The sequence below is a fragment of the Mastomys coucha genome, unplaced genomic scaffold (genome assembly GCF_008632895.1).
Source record: "Mastomys coucha isolate ucsf_1 unplaced genomic scaffold, UCSF_Mcou_1 pScaffold13, whole genome shotgun sequence".
Taxonomy (NCBI): domain Eukaryota; kingdom Metazoa; phylum Chordata; class Mammalia; order Rodentia; family Muridae; genus Mastomys; species Mastomys coucha.
The window spans coordinates 31894722-31905557 of NW_022196895.1; the positions used below are offsets into that span (position 1 = coordinate 31894722).

General features: G+C 42.9%; 1 long non-coding RNA gene across 1 annotated transcript; it reads left to right on the plus strand.

Annotated features, from left to right (window-relative positions):
* Positions 1-9093: 9093 nt before the first annotated feature.
* Positions 9094-9567, plus strand: LOC116087593. The gene is made up of 2 exons (XR_004117503.1): positions 9094-9207; positions 9308-9567. It is a non-coding gene; the product is annotated as an uncharacterized LOC116087593 (long non-coding RNA).
* The last annotated feature ends 1269 nt before the right edge of the window (positions 9568-10836 follow it).

Genomic DNA, 10836 nt, shown 5'->3' on the forward strand with positions numbered 1-10836 from the left:
CTGCCTCTGCCTCCCAAGTGCTGGGATTAAAGGCGTGTGCCACCACTGCCTGGCTAGGAAATTTTATTTTAAATGCTATAGAGGAAATGGCAGGTGACAAAGGAATGGATTTTTTCCCCCAAGATGCCAGCAGTGTATTGCAGCTGCTACCCCTGGGAATCCCCCCTTTACTCCCAGAGGGGATTTTATGTTTTTCCTTTTTCTTTATATATTCTGTTTCAAAAAGTTTGGAAGAATGGCTGAGCAGTTGGTAAAATTGGGGGTGTAAATGGAGGGGTCTAAGCAACACAAAATGCCTGGATGGGGAAAGAGAAAGGGTTGCTCTGCTCTTTCTTTTCTGAAAGGGTTGCAGAGTTGGCTGTGCAACTGAAGATGTTGAGGGTGGAGTTGGAAACACTTGGGAAACAAGGAGCACTGGAAAAGAGAATAAAAAGGCTCAGTCCCATTGACTGAGCAAGAGAGCATGAGTTTCCATAGGAGGGAAGAGGGAAATAAACTGTGCTGGAGGGCAGTCAGGTCAGAGAAAAGCTCAAAAACCAGGAGGACAATCTAATGTAAACAGCCCATATAGAAAGAAAGGGTTAATCTGGAACCAGCCACACTATCAGAGATAGAGGAGCAGTGGTTGCAAGATTACCATCAGCTTTCCCAGTAGTCATACAGCATAAGACTGCTAATGGTGTGGAACAAGGTTATGATGAGATAGGATGGCATCCTACAGAAATGATAGAACTAAGGCATTTTAAAGATCCATGATTTCATATGGGATGCACTCGCCTTAAGTAAAACAAATTCTAAGTAACTGGGCTACTCAAATCGGATTATTCTCCAAGAAGAGAAGGGACTGGCAACAGCTGTACTAGAGGCTGGCCCATATTTGTAGTGATTAACATGGTGGATGGAAGAAGCCATGAAAATTAAACAGTGAAATAAAGCAAGCAGAATGAATATAGTAAAAGATCAGTTGCTAGATGAAGGGCAGTAGTACACTGATAGAGAAGAACAGATTTGATTTGAGGATTCTACTATAGAACAACGTAGTTTAATGGCTTTAAGAAGTTGGGACAAAGTTGAGGATCCTGGGAAAAGGTCTACTTCATTAAATCCTTCACTGGTTTTTGTTTTTTGTATTGTTTTGTTTTGTTTTTACAAAGAAAGAGACCTTGGCATTTGAAAATGGTTATTAGGCATTAAAGATGCTAGTAGCACCTATGGATGAATGGATAAGGGGTGCTACCAATATTGGTTCTAATGTGTATCAAGCTAATATAACAGGTCACGCTACAGCTAGAGGTCTTTGATATCAAAATGCCTGGTGTTTCAGTTGTGGGAAATATGGTCATTTGCAAAGAGACTATGACCAAGCTGCTAAAGGCCTTAGATCTCAGAATGTCCATAGCTTTTTTTTTTTTTTTTAAGATTTGTTTATTTATTTATTTTTCAAAGATTTATTTATTTTATTTATGTAAGTATACTGTAGCTGTCTTTAGACACACCAGAAGAGGGAGTCAGATCTCATTACGAATGATTGTGAGCCACCATGTGGTTGCTGGGATTTGAACTCAGGACCTTTGGAATAGCAGTCAATGATCTTAACCGCTGAGCCATCTCTCCAACCCCCTATTTATTTATTTTTTATGTGTATGAGTACACTGTAGCTGTACAGATGGCCGTCAGCCATCTTGTGGCTGCTGGGAATTGAGCTCCAGCCCTGCTTGCTCCAGTATAATTCACTGTAGCTGTCTTTGTAATTCACTGTATCTGCCTTCAGACGCACCAGAAGAGGGTGTCAGATCTCATTACGGGTGGTTGTGGGCCACCATATGGTTGCTGGGATTTGAACTCAGCACCTTTGGAATCGCAGTCAATGATCTTACCCTCTGAGCCATCTCACCAGCCCCTGTCCATAACTTTAATTGTGGAAAATATGATCATTTGCAACAAAATTGTGATCAAGACATCTCTAAGGGCAATGGTTGTTCTAAATATAAACCAGAAAGAAGGCTTAGGCTTCCAGGGAGTGTGCAGGTGATGTCGGATATGCTGAGGGTTGCCATTGGACTAAAGAGTGTAGGTCTAAAAGAGATATTCAAGGTAACTTCTTACTGTTGGGAAACAGCCTTGGTGACCTGGCTCAGGTCCCCACAACAAAAATTATAAACCATTTCTGCCAAGGAGTAACCTGCAGACTGAAAAACTTCCTCTTGGAGATCTAATGCACACTACTACAGGCAGTGTGGCTCTAGACGTGGCCACAGGTAAACATCTTTGTCTATCCCCAGCATTCAGTGATAGAACACAACTACTGCAGTTTATGGTCCTTTGTCCTCAGGGACAGTTAGGGATGGTCTTGGAAAGGAATGGATTAACTTCACAAAGATTCATCGTGCATCCAGGAATTAGAGATAAAGATTTCACAGGAGAAATTAAAGTTATGGCCTATGTAAAAAGAGAGGTGCAGTGTGATGGGGCTGACGGGATTGCTCACCTGCTACTGTTCCCTTCACTGAAGGCAAAGACTCTTCCGTGGAAAGAACAGGAGGGATTGGAAGTACTGGAAAACGTGTGTTCTGGAAAGTAGCTGTCAATGATCAGAGAACAAAGCTAAAATAAAAAGTCAATGGTATTGAAATAGAAGCCTAGGTGGATATAGGAGCTGACATAACTATCATTTCACAAAAATTCTGGAATTTGGAATGACCATTTCAAAAGGTTTATGCCCAGTTCCTAGGAATTGGAAAGTTATCTCAGATTAACCAAAGTGTGCAGTGGGTTAAATATGTGGGACTGGAAAGTTAAGGCCTTATATGACTGACATGCCCATAAATTCACAGGGAAGGGAACTTTTACAACAATGGGGTACTCAGATTAATATTCCTGCAATCCCAGAGATAGCCCATGATGTAATAAAGGGTGAAGTGGTAGATGCTCCTAGGAAAAGTATTGATATGTATCATCAAATACACTCCAGGCTTTGCCAATTGTCCAAACACAGGACAAGCAGTTGTAGAAAGATCTAATCACATCTTAAAGGAAAGGCTTACAAAACAAAGAGAAAACAAAACGAAAGCAAACAGAGATAGAATCAATAGTGCTCTGCTAACTTCAAATTTTCTGAATGTTAATGAAAAAGGAACAGCAGCAGCTGAGAGAACCTGGGTTATAGAAAAACTGTGGAGTTAAATCAGCCTATAGACTTTAAGGATGTGTTAGTGTCAGAACGGAAGCCAGAGAAAAGTTTTGTGTTGGAGATGTGGATTTGTTTATATTTCCACAGGAAATGAAAAGCTGTGGACGCCACCAAAACTGATAAAGATTTAGAATTGAGGCCAGATAGAGCAGGGCCAGAAAAAAAAAAAAAAAGGAAAAAAAAAAGATTAAAATTGAGGAGAAGAGGTCTACTGAAAACCTTTACCGCTGACCCAAAAAGCACTTATTTCCTTGAAAATGTCACTGTTTATAATGTCCTGCTCCGTACAGCACAATTAATGGCTTAAAACAGAAGTGGAGAAATGTAGTGACATTCTTGAAAATTCTGGAACTTTGCTTTCTTTAAAAAAAACACAGAAATATTATAAGGATATGGTTTTGTTTTAATCCCAGGTGTGGGGCTATGGAGGTTGCTTTGGATTGTCCACAGCAGCTGACTATGATTTGTCTCATGCTCTAGCAGAAGCACAGTTTTGCCAGCTGCTGATAGTTTCTGTGCTTGTGTGATGTTTGGAATTCTGGGAACTTTTCAGAGGGTATATAAATTCAAGGACAATGAGAGTGGGTTGGTCACTGTTGGTGGGTCATTGAAGGAGGTTGGTTGCAGTTTGCTAGTAGCTGAAGTCAAAGAAGAAACAAAAAGAAAGGAATTAGATTCAGGGATTTTTCCTAATTTCTCTTTCTCCTCTAATCTAGTTTTTTCCTATTTAGTTTTATGGGGTGAAATTGAGGGTGGGGTGAGATAAAGGGTCAGAAAAAGAAGAACTGGAGCTAGAGAGATGGCTTAGCGGTTAAGAGCATGGACTGCTCTTCCAGAGGTCCTGAGTTCAATTCCCAGCAACCACATGGTGGCTCAAAACTATCTGCAATGGGATCTGATGCCCTCTTCTGGTGTGTCTGAAGACAGCTACAGTATACTTATATAAATAAAATAAATAAATAATTCTTAAAAAAAAGAGAGAGAGAAGAACCCACAAATAGCAGACTGACTACATAAGGTATTCTAAACGCTTTTCAGATCATTTGCACTATACCCATAAGTTAACCTATAAGTTAACTGTCATCTAGACTCTGAAACCCCACCAATGAATTTCATTTTCATTTATTTATCATTTTTTTGTTTGTTGTTGTTGTTGTTTTTGATACGGGTTTCATTCCATAGCCCTGGCTATCCTGGAACTCACTATGTAGACCAGGCTGAACTTGAGCTCACAGAGATCCTCCTGCTTCTGCCTCTCAAGTGGCATGGACCACCACGCCATGCCCAGCTATGAATTTTATTTCATTTTATTTTTTTTTGTTTTTCTTTTTTTAAAAATTCTTTTGTTTTTAAAGATTTATTTTATTTATCTTTTATGTGTATGAGTATACTGTAGCTGTACAGATGGCCGTGAACTCTCATGTGTGTGGTTGCTGGGAATTGAACTCAGGACCTCTGCTGGCCCTGGTCGCTCTGGCGTAATTCACTGAACCTGTCTTCAGACACACCAGAAGAGGGCATTTGATCTCATTATGGGTGGTTGTGAGCCACCATGTGGTTGCTGGAATCCGAACTCATGACCTTCGGAAGAACAGTCAGTGTGCTTTTACCCACTGAGCCATCTCGCCAGCCCTTTTTTGGTTTTTCAAGACAGGGTTTCTCTGTATAGCTCTGGCTGTCCTGCAACTCACTCTGTAGACCAGGCTGGCCTCGAACTTAGAAATGCTCCTGCCTCTGCCTCCCAAGTGCTGGGATTAAAGGCGTGCGCCACTACCACCCGGCATGAATTTTATTTTTAAGGAAAACTTTTTTATGTATTGTTTTTTTTTTTTTTTTTTTTTTTTGTCTACATCTATGTACATCTGTGCCCCGTGTCCTCAGAGGCCAGAAGAGAGTGAACGTGCTTTTTACTTTGTTTTGTTTAAGACAGCTCATGCAGTCCAAGCTGGCACTGAATTCTCTCTTTGTAGCTAACTCCTAAGAAACTACCTCTGATTCCCAGCTCATAGGATTGCAGTAGAAAATATTTAATATCCTAGCCTCAGATTTCAACCCCACCTTTGGTTATTGAGTTCCCAGATGAAAAACACACTCACAGCCTTTATATTTACAATAACCTTTAAGAAGCCCAATAGCTGGGCAGCTGGCCACCCTCCACGCTGTCAGAATCGGCTTTCCTATTGATAACCCCGAGTTATTACTTCCTATTTTATATGATCCATCTGGGCTGCTCTTAAGGCCAATTGGGCAGCACTCAGGACCATGTTTTTATGACTCAGCTAATCCATGGTGATTTCTCCTTTCTCCTCTCCTGTAAGGATCATCGCCTATGCCACCACACCTTAGGCAGTTAGCTTACTTCTTTGTTTTGTTTTTGGAAATGGGGTTTCACTTAGCCAAGGCTACCTTTAGACACACTAGGTGGCCAGAGATGACCTTGAACTCCTGACCCTCCTGCCTCTACCTCGAAAGTGCTGGGATTACAGCCATGTGCCACCGTGCCTGGATCTTTAAGGTGCTGAAGACAGACATGCTAGACTTTCATCTGAGACACACACCCCCCAACTAACTCTATTTAAATGGTTTATTATTGCTTAAAGATTTATTTCGGCCTTGGTGTGTATGAATGCTTGCCTCTGTGTGTTTGTGTGTGTGTATGTGTGTGCACTGCATGTATGTGTGAGCACCACATGTGCACTGCATGCCCAGGAGGCCAGAAGAGGGTGTTGGACCCCTTGGAGTTATGAGATGGTTATGAGCTGCCATATTGGCAGGGTTCTTACCTGCTGACCATCTCTCCATCCCCCAAATTATTACTATTATTATGTGCACACATGTGAGTGCAGGCTCCCATGCCACAGTGTATCAAGGTCAGAGACCAATGTTCTTTATTTGATTCTCATCTTCCACCTATATATGGCTTCCAGGAGTCAAACTCAGGTCTCCAGGTTTACTTAGCCAGTTTACAGAGCCATGTCACTGCCCCTCAGCTAGCTTTTTGTTTGTTTTACGTTTGTATATATGCATGCATATTTGTTTTATGTGTGCATATATGTGTCTTGTGTGCTCGAATGCATGAGAGTGCAGGCCCAAGGTTGATGTTTAAATCTTCCTCCCTCTCTCTTCCACGTTATTCATTGAGGGAGAGTCTTTCAGTCAAACTCAGGGCTCTAAAATATGGTTAGTCTTGATAGATAGCCAGCTTGTCTAGGATCGCCCAGTGAGACTAGAATTATTGGCAGGAGGGTGCCTGGAACTTACCTGGGTTCCAGGGATCCAAACTCTGGTCCTCTTGCTTGCATAGCAAATGATTTTAGGCTATCTCCCTAGCTTCTCTCTCTCTCTCTCTCTCTCTCTCTCTCTCTCTCTCTCTCTCTCTCTCTCTCTTTCTCTCTGTCTCTTTTTTTGTTTTTTTGAGACAGGGTTTCTCCGTATAGCCCTGGCTGTCCTGGAACTCACTCTGTAGATCAGGCTGGCCTCGAATTCAGAAATCTGCCTGCCTCTGCCTCCCAAGTGCTGAGATTAAAGGCATGCGTCACCACTGCCCGGCTCTCTCCTCATTTAAAAACTGGAACTTCATTTTAACTCGATAAGAAAGGCTCACAGTCGGGCTGTGGTGGCTTGCATCTGTCACCAAAGCTACTAGGAATGCTGAGGAAGAAGCATGCCTTAAAACCAGGTGATAGAAGCCAACCTGAGCCACACAATGAGACCCCCATTTCAGAAAAGCATACATGAAAAAATATTTAACCCCAAACCTCAAATTTTGATATCTGACAGCTGTTCTTCTCAACAACAATGAAATGAGCCAGTCATTTGAAGGAAACAATGGACAGTATTTGTTGGTGATGATAGCGTTCTGTTCTTTCTGTTGAGATTCAAATCCTGGAATGTTGTACTTACACACATCACATAGGCTTGGCAGCTTCTTAAACATTTCTGATAGAATGCAGTGCTATCAGTGAATATGTTTATTTAATACAGTATAACAAAATGTGTTGACATTAGAAAGATCTGCATAACAGACTGTGGACAGGCTGGCCAAGGCTGTTATAAAGTCAGGCATAAATGGGTATGGTGGCACACTCCTTTAATCCTAGAACTCAGGGGGCAGAGGCAAGTGGATCTCTGAGAGTTCAGAGCCAGCTTGATCTGTAAACTAAGTTCCCAATCAGTAAGGGAACTTTGTAATGTAATACCATGTAGTACTACATAGGTTACACAGTAAGACCCTGTCTTAAAATAAACAGGTTTTTTAAAAAAAATGGTAGTTAGACAAATAGGCTAGAACTTACCAACTGAAATTCATCGATGGGCTAGTGAGATGGCTTACTGTTTGAGAGCTCTGGCTGCTATTCCAGAGAGCCCATGTTCAATTCCCAACACCCATATGACAGCTCACAGCCGTCTGTAACTCTAGTTCCAAGGGATCCTGTAACACCCTGTTCTGGCCTCCTGGGCATGCAGTGCATGCAACACGTGGTGCTCACACATACATGCAGTACACACATATACACACAGGCAAACACTCGTCCATATCAAGGCAGAAATAAATCTTTAAATAACAATAAACATTGGAGCATGTGTATCTCAGATGAAAGTCTAGCATGTTGGGTTCTGTCTTCAGCACCGTAAAGATCCGGGCACCGTTTCACATGGCTGTAATCCCAGCACTTTCGAGGTAGAGGCAGGAGGGTCAGGAGTTCAAGGTCCTCTCTGGCCTCCTAGTATGTTTAAAGGTAGCCTGGGCTATGTGAGGCCCCATCTCCAAAACAAAACAAAGAAGTAAGCTAACTGCCTAAGGTGTGGTGTCATAGGCGATGACCCTATGAGCTGAGAGCCAGAGACAGGTTCTCAGGAGTTAGCTACAAAGGCCAGCCTGGACTGCATGAGTCTGTCTTAAGCAAAACAAAGCAAATCAGTTGATTCAACTCCTACCTCAAACAATGACTCAAGGGCGTTGGGCGTTTCCTTGGGACAGGCATTGTACTTGGGCAGGTGTGAATTTTTCATACCATCTCATAAGGCCTTAAATAGATGTATATGGTCCCTAGCAGACTCAGTTGTCATTGCCTTGGTCTGTATAAGGCACGATTGAACTCAACGGTTGCTGGCACCAGCAGAACCGATGTCAACAAATGAAGAGGTTGGATATTGCCTTAGTAATATCAGTGCATAATTTTGACCTCATCTACTCCGAGGATATTTCCTGAAGCCCATGGCCTTGCCCACAGAATCTCTGCCCTGATTATTGCGTCTCCTGTGCTCTGAGTGACAAGGTGCTGGGCTTTACATATCTCACTTGGGACCTCGTTTCTCATTCCTGCACTCAAGTGAGATTTGGGTTTTCTTGGTAGAGGCTTCTCTGGGAGATGACACTGATTTTGATGGATGGGCAGGATGTCAGAAGACAGAGACTGGAAACATATTCTCGGTGGGGTGACAAGCACTGGCAAAGTCCTAGAGAAAAGTCCAATTCAGCACAGTGGCTCCTGTCTGTAATTCCATCACTCAGGAGGCTGAGATGTGAAAGAGGGTACAAGTTAAAGAGGAGTTGAGTACTACAAACAAAGGGAAGCAGAAATAAGAACAGGACGGAGTCAGAGGACGGAGGGTCTCAGATGCTAGCCTGGGACAGTAGGTGCCACAGAGAGATGCTGAGGACAGAAGGAACAGATCCCAGAGAGAGCCAGGGCTAGAGAAGAAAGGTCCTTCTCCAACAGGCCCGCAGACTCTGTTCGGCTTCATGGCACTGTGTCCTTGAGGCCTGCTCAGCCACACAGAGGGACTTTCGCTTCTTGCCTGTGATTGGTGGAGCGTGGTTTCCTGCTCAGAACTCAGCCAAGCATGTCTCCACAGGTTTCTAAGCTGATACTCAGTGTCTCTCTTCCTGTGGCTTTGTGGTGACAGTGAGTAAGCCCCATGCAGTTTGCTGTGCACCAGTGTGAGGGTGACCTTGACAGGTGACTGCTGAGAGGAGGGACTGGCAATGGCTTCAAGTTCATGTGCACCATTAGGTGAGAGGTCTCTCTTTAAAAAAATGATGACTATTAATTTTTTTTGTTATGTGTGTGGGTATTTTTCATGCATGTATGTGTATGTACCTCGTGCTTTCAGTGCCTGAGAAGCCAGAAGAGGAAGTTACAGATCCTCTAGAACTCGGAATAAGATGGCATTTGGGTGTTGAGAATTGAACCCGGATCCTCTGAAAGAGCAGCCAGTTCTCTTAACTGCTAAGCAGCCTCTCTAGGTCCTTTGATTGTTTCTTTGAGACTGGGTCTCACTAGGTAGTGCTGGAACTCTCTACGTAGACCAGACTCAGAATTCCACCTGCCTCTGCCTCTAGAATACTGAAATTAAAGGTTTGCACCATCTCATTGGTTATGGTTTTTTGTTGGTTTGTTTGTTTGTTCTATTTTTTTTTTTTTGAGACAGGATCTGATGTAGGTCAGGGTGGCATCAAACTCAGTATGTAGCTGAGGATAACCTTAAATTTCAAATCCTCCGGCTTCTGCTTTGCAAATGCTGGGATTTTGGGCTTGTGCCATCACAGGTTTTTTTTTCTTTTCCGTTTGCTCTAAAAAATTATTTATTTAGTGATCTCATGAGCACTTTCAAGAACATACATGTGTGCATGTGTGCACGAACCCTCCTTGCTCCCCAAACACTTGAGGGCATGTATGTGGACAGAGGTCAAAAAAGAACTTTCAGTTGTTGGGATTGTTTTGTTTCTGGTATATAGCATACTCCTCCACACTAACTGACACTCTCTCTCTGACATATGGTCTCCTGTAGCCCAGGGTGGTCTTGAACCTGTTATGAAGCTAAGGATGATTTTGAACTCCTGATTCTCCAGACTCTACCTCCTAAACACTAAATTACAGGTGTGCACTGTGCCTGGCTTTGTGTTGCTTTAGGCAGGCTCTCACTGTATACCTATGTAGTTCAATACCTAGGCTCAGCCTCCCCCGGTCCTTTTGCCACTACACCTGCCAATTCTTCATCTTTGTTTTTGTTTTTCCAAGATAAGGCTTTTCTGACTACTCCTGGCTGTCCTGGAACCCTCTATGAAGATCAGGCTGGCCTGGAACTCACAGAAAGCCTCCTCTATCTCTGCCTCCTGAGTGCTGTGATTAAAGATGTTCACCAACACTGTCTGGCAACTTTCCCGACTTTAAAAAAGATTGTTATGTGTTTGGGTGTTTTGCCTACACTTATTGTTTGCACCATATGCATGCTATGCCTTAGGGGACCAGAAGAGGGAGCAAGATCCCCTGGAAAGGATGTTACAGCTAGGTGTTAGCTGCCATGTGGGTGCTGGGAATGGAACTCAGGTCTCCAGGAAGAGTGGTAAGCAGTCTTCATACCTGCCGGTTCCCGGCTTAAAAAACAAACAAACAAATGAACAAACTACTTATTTCTATTATTTTAAGTATGCGTTTGTGGGTAGGAGGCAGAGTATTGCATATGAATGAAATTGCCATTGACAGAGGTGTGTGATTCTCCTGGAGCTGGGGTTACAGGCCGTCGTAAGCTGCCTCGTGTGGGTGCTGGAAATTGACCTCAAGTCCTCAGGAAGAGCAATATGTGCTCTTGACCACTGACCCATCACTCTAGCCCCCATTTCCTAACTTTTTAACGACAAA